At 37.2% G+C, this 19,254-nt stretch overlaps 1 long non-coding RNA gene across 1 annotated transcript in view; it reads left to right on the forward strand.

Moving 5' to 3' along the window:
• Window positions 1–13,353, forward strand: part of LOC144633339 (uncharacterized) — a 42,846-nt gene extending 29,493 nt beyond the window's left edge. The window contains exons 2-4 of the long non-coding RNA XR_013567034.1: window positions 10,730–10,800; window positions 12,477–12,597; window positions 13,196–13,353. This is a non-coding gene — a long non-coding RNA (uncharacterized LOC144633339). The remainder of the gene's footprint in view (window positions 1–10,729; window positions 10,801–12,476; window positions 12,598–13,195) is intronic.
• Window positions 13,354–19,254: the final 5,901 nt, after the last annotated feature.

Raw genomic sequence — 19,254 nt, forward strand, 5'->3', positions numbered from 1 at the left:
ACTCAACTAATCATGTATTTTCAGATTTGTCGTTTGCTTTCCTGACCATTAAGTTTTTTTAGATTGCTAGGAAACTCTGAAAAAATGTGACCAATGATACACCCAGAAAAGATTTTGCACTATTTGCGCAGTTTGTTTATTTTTTATGAGCCAATAACTGAGCTAGCTTGAAAAGCTACAGGGTCTGTATTTTCCTTCTTAGGGCCTGTTTACAAGCAGGTAGGGTAACCCTAGTGCTAGGGTTACCCTAGCAGAGGGTTAGAAGATAGCCCGGGTTTACAAGCAAAAATTCGCAGGTAGGGTAACCCTACTACTCGGGTCAACTAACACCGGTTACGCTTCAGTTAACCTTGTAAAACTTTGTCGTAAAAGCTGTGATTCGAAAATAATTCCGCTCCAGTGCAAAAATACGACAAATGGTGAATGAACACAATGTTTCTTGGTCACAATTCGCTGTTTTTGTCGGTATTTTTAAACATATTTAGCTTCTTGGAGCCAAAATAAAGTTGTCCCGGGTAGGCAAGTTATCCCTAGCAGAGCGTTTACAAGGCGCTAGGGTTATCCTGGCGCTAGGGTTATCCTGGCGCTAGGGTAACCCTAGCGCTCAGCTAGGGTTACCCTAGTGCTAGGGTAACCCTAGCTGCCTTGTAAACACGTCGATGAAAAAAAAAAGAAATGTGGGAGCGCTAGGGTAACCCTCCTGCTAGGGTAACCCTAGCACTAGGGTTACCCTACCTGCTTTTTAACAGGCCCTTAAAAAATTTAACATGAATACGTATCGTATCTTTTCTGTCACAGCATTAAAATCTGGATTAACGTAAATTTAATGGTGGTAAAATCTGGTCAATTAAATGTTGTTAACGGTGGTTAAACCGACCTTTGCGCTGCTGTGTGGAAATGTGATTTAAAGTTGGTGTAAAGGAGTCTGTTGATCTGCCTTTACAATTGTAAAAATATTGTAAAGCTGATCATTTCAAATTTACGCCAGCTTTACTTGAGCTTTAAACCACAGTTAAGTTATGTTTGACTTGACGTGAATGACTTTTATAATGTGAGAAGGTAAGAAAAGACCCAATGTTTGTGCTGAATTGGAATAAAAACATATTTTGTTACACATAGAGGTCTATGATCATCAGAAGCAGATAATTAACAATTATTCCATGAACACAATAATAATTTGTATCGACACAAGATTTTTGGCCCACGGGCCTTCTCGTTTGTCCTGTTGGGGAAAAAATTGCACTCTTGTCCCCGTGATTATTTTTCTGTCGCCACTTTTTCTTTGCTCGCTGTTTGTATACACAAAGTACTTCTAACCAGGAAGTCTCATATCTACCGAATTACAATTACATTATAATACGTATATACCGATCTTGCCATAGAACAAACGTTCTTTGGAACAAAGAGCTGTAACATAGATAAAAGATTCTTCTGCTCTAAACATAGAGAATTAGAAGAAGAAGAAAATATTGGTTTTAAGTCATGACAGTACGTAAGATCTAGAGCTGATACTCGGCAGAAGAATCTTGAGCAAGCTTGGTTAATAAGAGATTTATTACATGTCTTAATGATAAAAAAAAGAGCTAAAGAAACTGTCGCCGGTCCAATATTTGGAAGGATAATTGGAAGGCAATAATGTAATGTGATTGGCTGATTTTACTTAACGCCACTCTCAGCTGTCTTCGTTAAAGAAGGGAAATTTCAAACGAAGTGGTTTTACTTATTTACTGAAAGATAATAACATTTTTAATCATCTCTCATTTGTCTAACTTTTGAGCTTCTGCAGATAGAAATAGTTTTAGTTGACGAGTAGCTGCATTTCACTAATGTTATCTTTTATACTTGCTGTTACCATGTCAAAGACGAGTCTTAAACATTCTTCTAAATGAATACTCGATTTCTGCAGGTAAAACCATTGAAACAGATAACAAAATGTCCTCAGAGATGTTGTTGACATTTTGTCGCGAGCAATCTGAAGCATGCACAGATTCAGATCAAATTTAATCGTCAAAAGAATCTACATATTTGTGGCTTTCCATTGAGGTAAAAGTAAACGGAAGATAACAAAGTAATGCATGTATTGGTGCTCTGCTGTCTACCGAACTTAAAATACAGAAATGATATAGAATTCGGCTTTGTTTTGCTAAATGTAACTCTTTGCTTTCACTGATTCTAGAACATCATATATTGGCAAAAAGATTTTCGCCCTTGGCCACTCATGTTAACCGTAAGCGCTGCATGTAAAGCACTGACAGCAAGAGTTTGTACTGTTGATCTTGAGTAAAGTAAATGATAATTAGTTCTTTCTAGTGTCCGCTTGTACAAAAAAAAATTATATGTGATTTGATTGGATCATTTTCCTGCCACCACATCTGCTCACTGCTTGACTTCACGCAGAATAGAATGTTCTTTTTAGTAAAGAAATGTATTTCTTTTTGCACGCAAAAATTTGCAGACTCATCTTGATACTTTAAAAAATTGGATTTATATGACAATACCGAACTTTCTTTGAAACAATAGGTATATTTCTACATGCACTTGTTGTAACATAAACAATTAACTTGCGCTATAAAATAAAGGCGAGGAATGTAGTCAAGGAAGAGAAAATATTGGTCCTATGTCTTGATAGTACCGCATGAATCTGGCGTGGTGCAGTGTGGTTCGTACAGGAAAGATCGCTGCTGATGTCCCGCAGTATCAGCAGGCTTGATAAACAAGAGATTTATTACATGACTGAATGATTGGAAAAGAGCTGTATAAATTGTAGACGGTCCAATAATTGTACGAAATATTGGACTCTAATTTTACTGTCGCCATATCTGCTCACTGCTTGACATCACGTGGACTGGAATGTTCTTCTTGGTAAACAAATGTGTTCTGTTTTGCTCGCGATATTTGCCGAGTCATCTCTACGTGATGTACTTGGCAAAGAAATCAATTTACATGACAATACAGAACTTTCTACGGAATTTTCTTTAAAAAAACTGGTGGACGTATACAAACACGTACTGTAACAAATACTTCCTTGTGCTGTAAAATAAAGAAGAGGGAAATAGAGAAAATGTTAGCCCTTAGTCGTGTGGTCCGCACACAAAAAAAAATCGCATGCCGATATATCCCGCAGTACGGTCTCGAGCAAGCTCGATTAATATAACAATAGAGTTGATGTTCGCGGGCGTAAATATGTTTTTGGCCCGACTCAGGCTCATTTTAGCCCGAGCCGCAGGCGAGGGCTAAAATGAGCTCTGAGAAGGGCCAAAAACATATTTACGCCCAAGAACATCAACTCTATTACTATTATAATCATTTCAGAGGGTATTAAGTTAAGGAATCAAAAACAGTATTAAGCGATAACTTGAACACTGCCATTGCGAGTCGGCGTTTTATTTCTGATTGAAAACTAGGTTAAAAGTTTACAAAACTCGGCAGAAAACCGCAAAATTACTCTAAACAATCTTTGCTTGAAAAGGAAATTACAAAATTCTATCGGCAGCAAAGAAATAGTCGTCATTTAGAAGTGTTAAAATTACTTGTGCTGTTAACTGAACTGGCAGTTTGGAATATGCCTGAAATTCAACTGAGCGAGTTTCGCTCGACGAAGACAAACTTACATTCACTTCGCCGCCTGGATTCTTCTTTGAGTTTCTGTAATTCCTCTTCATCTAGCTGTGAAGACTGAAAATTTGCTTTCCCTTTCAGTCCTTCAAACATTTTGTCGTTATAAAGCTCAAAAACAGTTTTGAAGCGTCTCGACTCAAATTAAACGAAGCTTGAAATTATGCCAGCTTGTGCCAGCCAGCAAGAAAACGGCGCGAACAGTTGAATGGTTTTCAGTTCTGATTGGCTGGCTTCGTTTTTTTCTTGTTTCTGATTGGTCCACCACAGCGGGCTAAAATATATTTTAGCCCGCTGAATTCTCCATTTTAGCCCGCAAAATACGCCACAATGCCCGATGAAATGATTATAATACGAGATTTATCACATGACTTTATAATTGATAGGAGCTGTAGAAAGTTATGACGGCAATACGACAATCTGATTGGGTGACGTTACCTACCGCCACTCTCAGCTGTCTTCATCGTGTAAGTAGGCAAATTTCATATGAATTGGTTTTACACGTGAATAAAGAAAACAATTTTTTAAAAATCTCTCATTCGTCTGATTGTCGCAATTGCATCAGGACTTCTGAGCTTCGTCAGGTAGGAAGAGTTTTGGTTCACGAGTAGATGGCAGAAACGATTTTAATCGCAGCGCATTTCCAGGCAATGTTGAAATGTTTCACTAGGAAACTGGATAAAAAAGAAGAGATATATATTTTAAGGTCTATCGAGTATTAAGCCACAAGTGATCTTTGTAGTTCACCAATTAGTTGGCACAGGAGGGATACGTTGAAGCACTGTCTTAGTTGAACGGTAGTTGTCGGACCTCGATCATGCAATAACTTGGAAAAAAATAACGCACAAAATTTCCAGGATGCCTATCATTAGGTGTTTCTTAAAAAGGCGCTTCCTTGTTTTGGCGTCAAATACTTTAAGCTAAGTCAGTAGAAATATAATCATTAATATATGCTATTTACAACGCTAAAAGGTTAAAAATTGTAAAATTAAAATGTTGAAACCAAACGTTTTCGGCTGTTTGCCATCATCAGGGTTAAAAACGACCGTCCGCACGCAAGCATATATATCTTATGTAATTCCCGTTGGGAAAAATTTGGAAACATAAGAAATAACTTGTTTGTTCAAACTGGGGCGGAATTGTTGGATCATTAGTCCCTCAACGAACCTACGCTTGTGGAATGTCTGTGCTGAGGAGAGAACACACCATGCGAAAGAATATGATGGGTTTTCCCGCAGGTGTTTTGCAGGTTCAGAGGTGTGAGCAGGATTTGAATGTTCCGCAATTCGCACTGCTAAGTTTCTCACAGTCTCGCCAATGTAACCAGCGCCACAAAAACAATCTCCTTTGTAAACAATTTTGGATCTGTGAGTGTTTTTGTCTTTGTTGTTAAAGAGGCTTTTGATTCGCCTTGTTTGCCAGAGGATTATAAAGATGAAATTGAAATTAGTGAACGTGTTGAGTTTTGCAATAAACGTTTTACTGAGTTTTTCGTTTTTAACGCAAAACGGGAGCTTCGAAGAGAAAATCCGGAATGATGTTGTCGTCTTGCGAGGAGTCGGTTAGAAAATCGTTGATTGTATGCGAGATAAGACGTTTCGGATAACCTGCTTTGATGAAAGAAGTTTCTAAAGTTTTAATGTCCTTCTCAAAAAAAGCGAACATTATGGACATAATCATTAACATTGTCATCAATATACCATAACTATCTCCTTAATGGTCCTGCCTATGCATGTACATTGTTGCTTTACTGTCTACTAATCTTAAAAGAAAGCAATTTTACAGAGTTCGGCTTTTCTTTGCTACATGAGCTTGACTCTCAGCGTAGGTTTCGGCGCAAATCATTGAACCTAAACTTCTAGAACGTCATTTATATTTGGAAAAGGTTCTCACCAAAAGAGCCGAAAGAGACCCGAAGAAACGTTAGCAAGTCAAATATTGGACAGAATTATGAGCAGCAATAATGCAAAACGATTGTTGCAAACGCATCAGAACTTCTGAGCTTTTCAACTTCAACAACTTAAACAAAAGTAGAATTTTCTTTGCGCGCAGAAATTTGCCGAGTCATCTCGTTCTCTACTTGATGTTGGTGACAACAATGTGATTTACGAGACAATGCAGAACGAGGTTACGGGCTGATGTCTCCAGTACGGTCCCCAAAACGCTTGGTAAATAAGAGATGTATTACATGCCTAAATGATTAAAAAACAGCTGTAAAAGCTTGAGCGGGTCCAAAATTGGTACAGAATACTGGATTGTAATTTGAATGGATCATTTTTCTGTCGCCATATTTGCTAACAGCTTGACGTCAAGCGGAATGGAAAGTTCGCTTTAAGGCTGGTTCTCATATGATCGCCCCGATCGTCTCTGTCGCTTCTGTCGTTTGCAAAGTCTGAGGCGATTGGAGCAAGCAAACTTTTTGAAGCGACAGAAGCGACAGAGACGATCGGGGCGATCATATGGGAACCAGCCTTTAGTAAACAACTTACTGTTTTAGTAAACAACTTACTGCATTTCAAAAGTGGTGGTCCGAAAAACAACAAAATACAATTACTCTTTCAGAACGCGATATCCTTTACGGCTGGCATGACAACGCCATACAAACAAAAGATATTTTAAATTACATATCACTTGTAGCTAAGTATTATATCTTTTGTACGACCCAAGACTGCGATGATGTACCTTTTGACGGCTTTCCTCCTTTTCTAAAAAACAGATTGGATACTCTACAACATATTGCAGTTAGAAATAAAACTATTAACAATTTCGAATTAAAGTGGAAAGACTTTATGTAAGCTTATTTCCTTGTTTATTTATTTTATATTTTTTCATTTACTTTATTTTCCTATGTACCTGTACCTCTATTTTCATATGTAAATTGTAACAGTTTATAAACTACGTAACTTAATTGTAACTTACGTCTGCTCTTTTTTTTTCTTACACTGTAACATTTGTACAATGTTAAAATGGCAATAAAGATATTAAAAAAAAAAAATAAAAAAATAAAAAAAAATAAAAAAAAAAAAAACAACTTACTGTGGTATTTTTTTGCTCATGGTATTTGCCGTCATTGCTAAGTGATCTATCGACCAAAAATTTTGATCTACATTACAATACCAAACTTTTCATGAATCTTTCTTTGAAATAATTGGTAGAGGTATACATACGCCAACTGTAATATACACTTTCTTTCGCTGTTAAAAAAAGGAAGGGAGAGAACAAAAGCCCTAAGTCGTGATATTACGTACGAATCGTGAGCCGTGTTGTCCGCAAAAAAGGCCGACAGTACGGTAATAAACAAGCTTGGTTAAAAAGAGATTTATTACATGATTCAATGGTTGAAAAAGAGCTGAAGGAACTTTACCCAGTGCAATATTGGGAAGGGATATTGGACGGCAAATTAAGGTGATTCCACGGTATTGCATTGCGCATCCTTTCTGCGCATAAGTTTTCGCATCATTTAGCGCGCGCACGAGCGCGCGCGCACACAGAACACTACGAGATTCCCTTCAGGCTAAGCTCGGTAAGGAAATAAATGGTCATTTTCTCTTAAACGAGCACGGTGACCCCCATTTTTTAATGCATTAATTTAAATGTCATACGGTTGTCTACAATATATCGCGATTTTAAAAAAAGTTTAAAATTCTACATTGAGATATATTAATTTTAATGCCGTAAAAAACGCGTTTTTAGGCAGTGCCGTTAACGTACGCACGAAGCAAAATCTTAAATTTCTTTCCTTATCTTAATTCCTGTACAATAAGAATAGTTTTTAATATAAGATCAAAGTCTATTTTGTTGAACTAGACTAATTCTTTAATGTAAAATGTTTTTTCCGGAAATAATAGCGATCCCCATTTGGATTACTAGGGTTCCTAATATATATCTCGCGGGTCGTATATTTGCTATAATGTCCATCCATTTTACACAAAAACTAGCGCGGTGACCCCCATTTTTTATTTCATTTTTTTAATGCTCATAACATAATTGTAACCTGGACCAAGTTTCAGAAAATTTTTAATACTCCTTCTATTTCAGTGGAATCACCTTAAGCAATCTGGTTGGCTAACTTTACCTACCGCCACTCCCAACTGTCTTCGTCGTGTAAGTAGGCAAATTTTAAATAAAGAGGTATTAGAGTGAATTCGTGTAACCCGTTTTTTATATGCAAATGCGCCGTGTAATATTTAAATGAGCTGTACAGGAAAACAGAAAATTGCGGACAGATCATTTAACAATTAGACTACGAGCCCAAGTTTTCTATGAGCAAATAGTCAACGAGGCGCAGCCGAGTTGACTATCGCTCATAGAAAACGAGGGCGAGTAGTCTAATTGTTTTAGTAGAAACTCTAAAGGATTGCAGTCCAAAACGTACAATATTGTGCACTTCGAAGACAAAAATTAAGAAAATTTACCGCTTAAAGAGCTACGCGAGCGCGCGACTGTTTTCTATCGGCGAATAGAAATCAGTGGGAGGACCAATCAGATTCGCGGATTTCCATTAGAACACAGCTGAGTTTTACTAATAAGTATTATTTGCATGTGGAAGTCAGGTTAAAATTCAAGCATTTACCAATATGTAAAAACCAAAACAGATAACGGGGCTTAAAATTTATCATGCCTTGAATTGTCTTGCGATTTTAGACAAACATTTTATATTCAACATCCCGTAAAGAAAAACAAACTAATTTTCAATTTAGGTTGAACATGTTCTTGAAGTGCTTAAAGAAAGACACGTCCTGTTTATACTTATTTTCTGTTTAACTATTAAAGTGGTTTCTTTGAGGTTTTCTGACCACTCGTGTATTGTTTTAGTGTACACAAACATTAGAATATTATACGACTCATTACCATATAAAAAACGGGTTACACGAATTCACTCTATTACGTGTGAATAAAGAAAACAAATTCTTAATAATCTCTCGTTCCCCTGATTGTGAAAATCGCATCAGGAATGCTGGCTTGTGCATGTAGGAAAAGTTTTAGTTTATGTGAAAATGGAAGGAAAGCATTAATCGCAACTCATTTCCGGGCTGTGTTTAAAAAATTAAGTGAGCAATTGGATAAATAGAATAGACATATTTTGATGATTATCTATTATACATATTTACAAATGGTTTCCGTCTATCAGTTGGTTGGCACAGGCAGAATATGTTAAAGCATCGTGTTAGTTGAACCGTGGTTGGTAGACTCCGAGTGCACCAATAATTTGGAAAAAACAACACACTAAATTTCCAGAATGCCTATAACTATGTGTTTTCTATAAAATACTTTTTAAAGCTTCGTTGTTTGGCGTCCAATATTAAGCTACGTCGATACAAATATCATCAAATTGTCATCAATATACCATAAGCACCTCCTGACTGATTCTAGACATTCATGTATTGTTGCTCTACTGTCTACCTATCTTAAAAGAAAGCAATGTTATAGAATTCGGCTTTGCTTTGCTATTTGTAACTATTAGCTTTCATTGAACCGCAACGGAAGTTTCGAAGCAAATCACTGAACCTAAACTTCTAGAACATCACTGATATTGACCAAAGGTTTTCGCCTACTGTAGCCAGTCCAATATTTGGACAAAATATTGTACGGCAATAAAACAATCTGATTGGCTGATTTTACCTACTGCCACTCTCAAATGTCTTCATCGTGTACTTAGCCAAATTTCAAATGAAGTGGTATTACTTGTAAATAAAGAAAATAAGTTTTCAATAATCTTTCATTCGTCTAATTGGTGCAAACGCATCGGGACTCCTTAACTTCTGCAGGTAGGAAAAGCTTTAGTTGATAAATAGATTGTAAAGTTCAATAATTAACTTAATCTTTTATATATGTTGCTACCATGCCTAAAATGGAGTCTTAAACAGTTTTAAAAATGAATTGCCGATTTCTACAGTGTGATTGTCATTTCTTGGAAACTTGTCACTCAAATCAGGTAAAATCTTTGAGACAGATTGCAAAATGTATTCAGAGATATAGTTGATTTTTTAGCACTAAAGGTCTCGCGATCGAGCATTTACAGATTCAGAATTTTTTCTTATCGCTAACAGATTCTTCTAGATATAGGTAGTTTCAAAGCTGAAGGAAATGGTAACGGAAGATCAACATTTAAAACTACTATGTGTCTTAAGAATTATATGGGATCATGTTGTTACAAATGGCTCGACCATTTACTTTTTACACTCTTACAAATTGGAATTAATTTACAGCGCGTGAAAAACATTGATAGCACAACACAATCTCGGGTTGAGCACTACATTTTCAGGTGGTGTACAAAAAATTTCAACGGACACCTGAATAAAAAGTCCCTCAGTTGGTTGGCACAGACGGAGTATGATGAAGCACAGTCTTAGTTGAACGGTGATTGTGGGAGTTTGCCGACGCCAAAAACGTCGTATTTAAAACGTTACCACGGTTACCTCCTGCATAAAAGCCGCCACGTGAACTTTATGAACTTATACGGTGTGTGAAACAATCAAAATTAAACCTTTAAGAGTACTAAATTTACATGAAACACCCTTTGTAAACATTGTTTCCATAGAATCAACAAGTGATGTGGCCAAACATTTGACAAACCAAAATATTCCCTGCCCATTATTGCATGTATGGAGTTAGGTCAGATAAGTGGGAGATATAAAGTCATCGGGTTTTTGTTCCCCTACTCCCGCTTCAAATGCTATGTATGTCTACAATTCTGGCCACGGTGATCAGAATTACTTCGTTGTCAGGAATAGTGAGGAAAATTTAAAACACTTGGCTGCAATTCATAAACCATATAACCAGCTCCTGTGACAGTGACCTTTAGACTGATAAGAAAAAAATCTTTTCCACGCCTTGTTTAACTCCGCTGGGGGCTTTGATTGAGTTTGCGGATGGAAAATGGAGAAGTCGCCCCGAAACCTGACAAAATGTATCAAATTGCAGGCGCTGGCGTTTCAGCTTCCTTTGCATTTCTTGTATGTATTGCTTTCAGGAAAGAGAGGAGGGACGAGCGGAGGCTTGTGACTCATTGGTGTATCATGACGGCAATGATAATTTAATTAGCCGTTAATCATAAATGTTTTTTTCTCTATTAGTTATTAACAAAATCATACTTATTGCTCTTGTATTGCAGTTTAATCATGGGTGTGAAGTTTTATGTCTGCTTGTTGCTGATTATGTTGGGGATCTTTATGTATGCTCAAAGTAAGTACATTTTTTACGTTACGAATTTTTAATCGATAAAACGCGTCAGATACAATAAATTTTTGCTGTTGTGTATGGTGCGATGCTATCAACAAATGATGTAGGCAAAGAACTCAAAGGACAAACAGAAACAAGGATGTAGTATATAAAACATATATTCGTTTTAATAACTGTATAAATCAAGGAACGACGAAACACTGCAAGTAAATTGTACCGTTACTATATTTACTTGTGCAAGTTGTGTGCCTTATAACTGCTGTAACAAGCGCATTTGAGTTGGATCGCTTACAATACTTCAGTGTTAATACATTGAAGACGTCGTTTCCCTTTTCTTTATTTTTTGCTTAGACATCAAACCGTGTCTAAACCTTGACTTTTCTTACAGAGCTTGCTATCATTCGTTTACAAATGATGAATACAACTCACACGCTGGATAGAGAAAGTGAAAAAAAATTCGAAATAAAAAATAGTGCCAACATAGAGGTCAATGGACTTTATAATCGACACACAAAGAGCAAGCAATTCGGCATACTATACTAATTACATTACCCGTCTTGTACCCTAAACGAATTAAAGAAAAACTGCCAGTGACTTAATTACATTTATCATGCCATACATTTTTCAAAAATCTGCCATTTTTAAGCGGGACATTAAGAAAAGACAAAAAAAAAAAACTCGCTTATTTGAAAGAAAAAAGTTAATCCTTGCTCATGCTTCCACTTCATCGTGAATGACATAACCTGTACATTGAAAAATCAAAGACAACTGCCAGTCACAACGGTTTTTTTTGGATCTTTTCAGACCGGAGGGGGTAAGGGGAGAGGGGTGATTCTGCTCCCACCCCCCTCTCCGTATCTTCCAGAATATTTAAGCAATCACAATGAAACTTAGAGGTTATATAGTTTGTCCGAAAATCTATGTTTTGGTATACAACACCTGGGAAGATGAAGTCACATCACGTGAAAATTGCATCATGATGCCAAAACAGCCGCCATCTTGGATCCGCTATCTAAGAACATAATGCTTCCAAATTATACAAAAAAAAACTAAGAAAGGTGAAAATAATTGCATTAAAGTTAATTTTTTTTATTAATAGGAACACAAAGATTACAAATTTGGGGAAAAAACGACTGTCAAAATGCCGTTGCCATGGTAACGTCAAGATCCCGACACAACAACCTAGCCTAACAAATTATTCCCAGATAAACTCGCAAAGTTTGGCAGCGTTTGCTTGAATCTTGAAAAAGCGTTCAAAGTCAGCGCGGGCACTTTCCGCCCACCCGGTCTGGATAGGGTTAAACGACAAGAAACGTGACATCGTAACAGTCAAAACAAGGGATCTTGCCAAGATCTCTAAAAATTACGAATTAAAATTATTATATATTAACATGAACAAAACAGTTAATGGTTATACTTAACACTTACGAGTTTTAGGACCTACCGACTGATAACGATTTAATAATATAACCTATTGATATCCCAAGTAATTGTGAATTGATATGTTGAAGTGTAAGAAACAGAACGACAGATGAACTGCTTTTTTTAATAAGTGGTCATGAATTAAATCCCTTTAAAGCTCTGAATTTCTTTAAAGGCTTTTTGCAGTTGCTAAGAGATTATTTTTCATCATTTTTCTGTTTTGAAAAACCTGTTAAGACTTTTTTTTGTAATTACAGTTGCAGGTGGTTTTGCGATTTGCCCATTTGGCAATTGCGTACCAAATTTCATCTTTTGTCCACTGAGCACACCGTTTAACTGCTCTTTACACTGTCCATACGACTCGAGATGCTGCTGCAGGTATAAATTCAGGTTACAATGTACTACTACGGGCATGCTTTTGAGCGATGTACTTTCTTAGATAGTAGAATTTATTTGCTATTTTCACCTTTCCCATAATACACCTTTGTTTACCCTCCAAACTTTTTGCATAAGAAAACAACAGTGCTTGGAAAAATACAAAAAATGGTAAACAGAAATTGAACATATTTGTTGTCAACACTTAGCATTTATGCCCGGGCCAAACGTCGAACTTAACATGAGTCGAACCTAATGCAAATGACCAAAAACAATAGGTTTTACTAATTTGCATTAGGTTCGACGCATGTGAAGTTCGACCTTTGGCCCGGGCCTTAGAATGCACTATGGCCTTGACTGATCATGAATGTTCAATATGGTCAACCTGCTCAATCATATAAATGCCTCGGTTGTGGTTTCTATGCGGCTTCGGTTGTGTAATTTATAAAAATGGCCCTCTCTTGCACGCTTTAGTGTGGAAGCCCGAAAACTTTAAGAAACTGTAAATTCAATGGCGTTCCAGGGTACTTATTGTAAATATTAAAGGGGTTCTCATTGCCCTCGGGTAGGGTACTAATCGCATATTTTATTTATTTTGTAGTGATCCATGCTAGCGACCCGTGGCTGGACACCAGCTGCAGTATAATGGCTCGCCCAACACAGACGGAATAAAATAAAATAAATAAAATAAAACGACGTCCTTTTTGCATCCGTCACATAACAAACAAGTAATAAACTTTTATGACTTAATACAGTGGAGGGTAGAATAAAAGCCATCTCAGCAAAACTAAAGTTGTTATTTTATTTACTGAAAAAGATTACGGCAGACGTGGTTTATATTATAGTTGGATGAGGTCTTTCCTCACAAAAAATTAAATTTGGTAACAACGCAATCTGGTAATACAGCTTACTTTCGCAAAAAGACCTTTCGCAGAACATTGCGTTGCCAGTTGATGGCAAACCCTCTAGCTGTCTTCTGTATTTCATTGAATTTCTTCTGCTAGAAAAACTTTACGGATTAACTGAAACGGAATAAACACACATTAGACAGGACATAATACTATAATGAAATCAACTTTGCAAAAAAAACAAAAACAACAACAACAACAAAAACTCAGAGAAACAAAAAAAAATCAATTCGTGTAAGCGTAAATGTACTACACTTAACGACAGAGATCGAATGTCGCGATGAAGTTTAAATTTCAAATTGCCCCCGATCCCAAAAATGCACCCCCCCCCCCAGCTTAAGACTGCAAGAAGGATAGGAACAATTATAAAGGTTTCTCCATATCGAAAAATTGGTATGTAACATTTTTGAAAGCACGTACATGTTGGTTCAACAAAGAAGGAAGCCGCAAAGTCATTTATTATGTCATAAGAAACAACTGAAGTTTGAGAAAGCTGACAAAATCTGTAATAACGAGAGAAATAGCATAAGGTTCCAGCGAGATATTGTTCCTTCAAGGTATCCATTGCAGCCAATTTGACAATTTTGTAAAAAAAATTATCTAGTTTCCCCAAAAAAATGTTAACAGAAGATGTGTTAATGACAGGTCCCTTCTATCTTCCGTTACCATGTCAACGTTTAGTCTAAAAAGAAAACTCGATTCTGATGGCAAAATGCCTTCAGAGATGTAATTGTTATTTTGGAGCGAACTATCTCAAGCATTAGCTCCTGAGTAGTAGCTCCTAAGCGATAATATTATTGGTGACCTGCTGTCTGCCAATCTTAACCCTATTTAGACTTGGCTTTTTTGGACCTTCTCTGCTGACACTTATATATTAACACTACTTTATTACATAAAAGATACACTTACTTACGATACTCTACTTCTTAAATACGTACAGTTCGATTATTTGTGTCTACATTATTATCGTTACTTGGAGGGACTGACATTATCAAGGAAGTCGTTGTCGAGTCAAATCAAAGAACAATTTTCAGTTTTCCATTGCATTTTAATTTTGGATTTAAGTTCCGAGATATTATGATTCTTTAAGAAAATCTTGCACGTGTGAACATAGTGCTTCACAACTAACAAGAGAAGATCAAGTCTGCATTTTTGAATGGGGGTCATCATCGGGGCTGTTTCATCAGTCCAATGAAATACAATCTGCTCAATAGAGGGATTCGCATTTAAGTTGTGTATATCATTAAACCATTTCAGAGTATCCGAGTACGCTGAGATAGTTTCTTCACACTCCAGGAATATATGTAATATGGAGTCTGTCTTAAAACATAGATTGCATTGGTCATCAGTTGTAATATTAAATTTCTTGAGCTCTTTTTTGGTTACAATTACCTTGTGTAGAATCTTGAATAAAAATTGTCTGAGTTTGTTGTCTTATGTAATCTGGTATATATTTGCAAAGTTGCGACGCCAGTCAATGAAGATATTAGAGAATTGCTCCTTCCATCTTTTTATTCCAGTAGGTTCTGTTACGGAACATTTATTAAACAGTTGATAATAGTGTTTACAGCGCATTTTAGAAAAGGGTAGGTCATTGTCCTCGGTAAGGTGGAGCATATCGGGAGCAGATAAAAGACTTTCAGAGGAGATTAGTGTGTGGAATGCAGTTTGCTTCAAAGAACTTGGTATAGCAGCAATAGAGCAGTTTTCATTTGAGTGTCGAAAGTAATTCGCATTTGCTTTGGTTTTGCATCACTACGCTTAGTGATTGGCTTAAAAATTTCGCGCCACTTTCTCGACCAATCAGAAGTGAAATCAAAACCAATCGTGACTCGCTCACACACGTTTTCCAGCGCTTCGTGCCGGCTACAGGTATTTGCTTCGAGTTTTGATTGGTTCACTGGATTGTTTGTGTCTTTTTTGATTGGCCAGAATAATAACTTTGGTTTTAGTTTTACGACACTTATTTGAAAACCGCTCAAATTTGAAAGTAATGAAGGTAGTTAATATCATTCCAAATTTTTCGTTTAACTCTTGAACTGTTAAAAAAATGCCGTTTTCATTTAAAAGGTCTTGTACAAAATATATGACTCGTTTAAACCAAGTTTTCCAAAACAACCTTTTTTTGGTCGATTGTTACGTCTTTATTGTTCAATAGTATAAATTTCCTTCTCCCATCTCCTCTATAAGCACTACGAAGCTGTAAGAAGTATTCTAATAATTCTCGATAAAAGAGAGGAAGGTTCTTTTCAACGAGTTTGACATCGTAGTTACATTTCAATACAAAGCTTAGACCCCCGTATTAGTTAAAGAAATAGTTAGGAATAGCCTTCAGCTGGCATCTGTGCCATCTAAAAGTCTGCCAATCCAACTCAAACGCAACGATTTCACCATTGTTCTGAAGTTCATGGTATTAAGACCTCCATCAGATAGAGATTGAAAAATGACCCGTCTTTTGATTTTATCCTTTTTGTTCTTCCACAAAAATGCAAAAAGTTCAGCTTGTGTTTTCCTGATTACCAGCTCTAATTCTTCCATTAGGTCAACGATAGAATTCCTATAATTGGTTTCTTTCCAAGGAAGGCCGCCGCATTTGTCTTTAGGGGACAAGGTGCCATTCCAATCACCTGAATGATTATTTTCGTAATATCTGTTTTGGAAATGAGGTTGGAACTCAAATGTCTAATGCATACCTCTTGTTCCGCGTGTCTATTCGGTGCATAGATATTAACAGCGAATATTTGTTCGCAACCTTTGCTGATTTTGGTGATTATGGATCTTCCGGCTTGGTCTGCGTGCACCGCGGAAATTTATAATGTCGAGTTAATATTTAGAAACATACATACACCCCTATATAGCTAGAGTGTTAGGAACCATGAGAAAAAAAAATTCCTTTCCATTCTGCAGACCATATCTTCTGATCTTCTTCTTTGGAAACAGTTTCTTGTAGACAATACAGATCCGCTTTTTGATTTTTTAGATACGAAAAAATTGGTCTTCTTTTGACTTGATTTCGTAATCCTATCACATTCAAGGATATTATTTTAAGATGACTAGCCATGATCTAATACAGACGCATAAAAAAATTTAAAGGAGAAGTTCACTCCAGAATGGCCATTTATTTTCTTTACGCCAATAAATAGTTTCTACAAAGATATGTTATCCACCAAAATTTCAGCCTCCAACGTGCAATATAACCCTACGAAATCGTTCTTAAGAACGCCTTCGCGTTAATATCAACTATACTTGGAAATAGGCCAAAATGAAATTCCTTCAAACTCGGCCTGAATAAAGCCCTAGGGGCACTAGTTACAAAAATATAAGTTTAAGATCAATCGGTTAATGTTCGATTTTTTAACAATTTTTTTCTTCCCAAAGCCCGAAACAGGACAAAATCGAACACAAAAGTATGGTAAATTCGAAGGCTTCTACAATCGAAAATAAAGTTTGTCATTCAAAACGAATTTCATATCGTCTTTGTACCTCCATTCTACTATCCTCAAAAATAATTAGATCGCAATTTGATAAGAAGGCAAATATTTTACAAAATTTTGAAAGTCGCTACCTCAAGACAGCTAAAAATAGGCCAAAATTTACCATATTTTCAACTGCTTTGAAAGCCTTCTGGTACATCGCTTTGCCCAAAACGGCTTAATCAGCCTGAAAGAGCATGTTTTTTACTACAAATCTGTGAAATAAAATTTTTGGGTAATTAAAATCGCGAGCGCTGAGGCGGCGAAGTAAATGCAGCTATCTTCCTAAAAACCCGACCTTTGACCTTGCCGCAACGAAACCGCTAATAACGAGTTGTGGCAATCTTTTCCTTAGTTTGCGTAGTTTTCTTGTTTTATCGGTTGAAAACACGTATTACGTGATGAATGCAATCTTACCTGATGCATGAAACGCCCAAAAGTCACATATAGACTTCTGTTTGGACAAAATAAAGCACTTCGTTTATAAATACGCATGCCGAAATTTAAACTTGAACGAATTCAATATTGAATTTGGTTTATGCGTTAAACTGCTTAAATCACGACAATACCCACCTGAATATTCATATTCACAGCGGTGCCATATCCCTGGAATAACGTTGAAAGGGAGCTGAATCAAAACTTTGCAATGTTTGCGACTGATACGAATCGAATTAATGTTAAAATTGTCACGCGCCGATTGTTCATTAGCCTGCGAACCCAGACGCATTTCCGGCTGTCGCTTGGAAATGCGTCTGGGTTCGCAGGCTAATTGTTCATCAGAGGAAAACGAATGTATTGTTTCCACGGGCAACCCCAAAATAGGCACTTCCGTTACATGAGCGATAAAGTTTTTTTTTTTTTTTTTTCATTATAGGCTGTCTTATAGGATAAACAATATAAAACCACACTTACAAATTATTTTCTTTTTAAGGGACCTTTTTTTTATCTAAAGTAAATTAATTTGAAATTGGTTTACGCTGGAATTTACACAGAATGTTTGTTTATATAAAGCTCACTTCACATAAACTAGCGACACTGCTCCAATTCAATCTGAGCGGGAAAAAAAACTACAAAATACATGAACTATTTACAGTCTGTTAGGCCAGAAGGAGTATGGATGGAAAAAAATACTGTAGTAGCAAGGGACCCTCGGATGTTTTCATTTCTCTGCATAACTGCTACTGCTGCTCATGGCAGGAACATGACTCTATAAGTTTGCCTATTAGCGCAATATATCGCGGCTTCCTTCGTACTGTTTCGTACTGTGGGAGGCGCGGTGGCCTAATGGTGGCGCGGTGGCCTAATGGCTAGCGCGCGGGTTCGAGGCCTGTTCTTGGGCAAGACACTTTACTCTCACATTGCCTCTCTCCACCCAGGTGTATAAATGGGTACCGGCGAATTTACTGCTGGGGGGTAACCCTGCGATAGACTAGCATCCCATCCAGGGGGGAGTAGCAATACTCCTAGTCGCTTAATGCTACGGAAACCGGGATAAGCTCCGGCTGTATGGGCCTCATGGCTCGGAGACAGACTTAACTTATGTTTTTCCTTCGTACTGCAAGTTGTTCCTTGTTTACGTCAAAGTATTCACAAATATACTTTAACATGTCAACACTGAGCTTATTCAGCCTGTTTGCATCATACATGGCGCAAAGATCAAAGTTGTCATAAATGACAGGATGCTGAAGCTGGACCTCTCGAAGAACTTGTTCACGAGTGTCCCAGTATTGCTGTTGCTCGAGAGCAGCCTCGTGATCACTCACACCGTCATCCTCTGTGTGCTGATGACGTAGCTTGGCTGCGTTGCGTGAAAAGTAAGATTGTACTCGTTGTGCAGTTAGGAATTGATCTCTGGTAAAAAGCCGGGTACCCTCTGAAGTTTTGGCATAGCGCATGTCACAAGCTACTGACCCTGGATCCATTTTGTGACCCGTTTGCTGGCCGATGTTAAACTTATCGTCAAGGTACTTCCTCTGCGCTTCACTGAATCGCCCAGCTTTTTTTGTTTGCTTTAACGCCCACCCTCTGATTGGAAATTTCGGCTATTCCCCGGGCAGCGGCCTCTTCATCATGGCTTGTTACTCCTCCGCTCGTTCCCTCTGTTAACTTAATTAACAATTATCCTGCGAAATCGCGCGGAATATCGCCTGATACTTAGCCGACGAGGCCGTAGGCCGAGTGGGCTAAAATCAGACGACATTCCGCAAGATTGAGCAGGATAATTGTTTTATATATTCAACAAATTGTCAACGAAACACATTTTGCAGAAAGAAAAACTG

Source organism: Oculina patagonica, chromosome 12 (assembly GCF_052425735.1).
Source record: "Oculina patagonica isolate OP01 chromosome 12, crgOcupat, whole genome shotgun sequence".
Taxonomy (NCBI): domain Eukaryota; kingdom Metazoa; phylum Cnidaria; class Anthozoa; order Scleractinia; family Oculinidae; genus Oculina; species Oculina patagonica.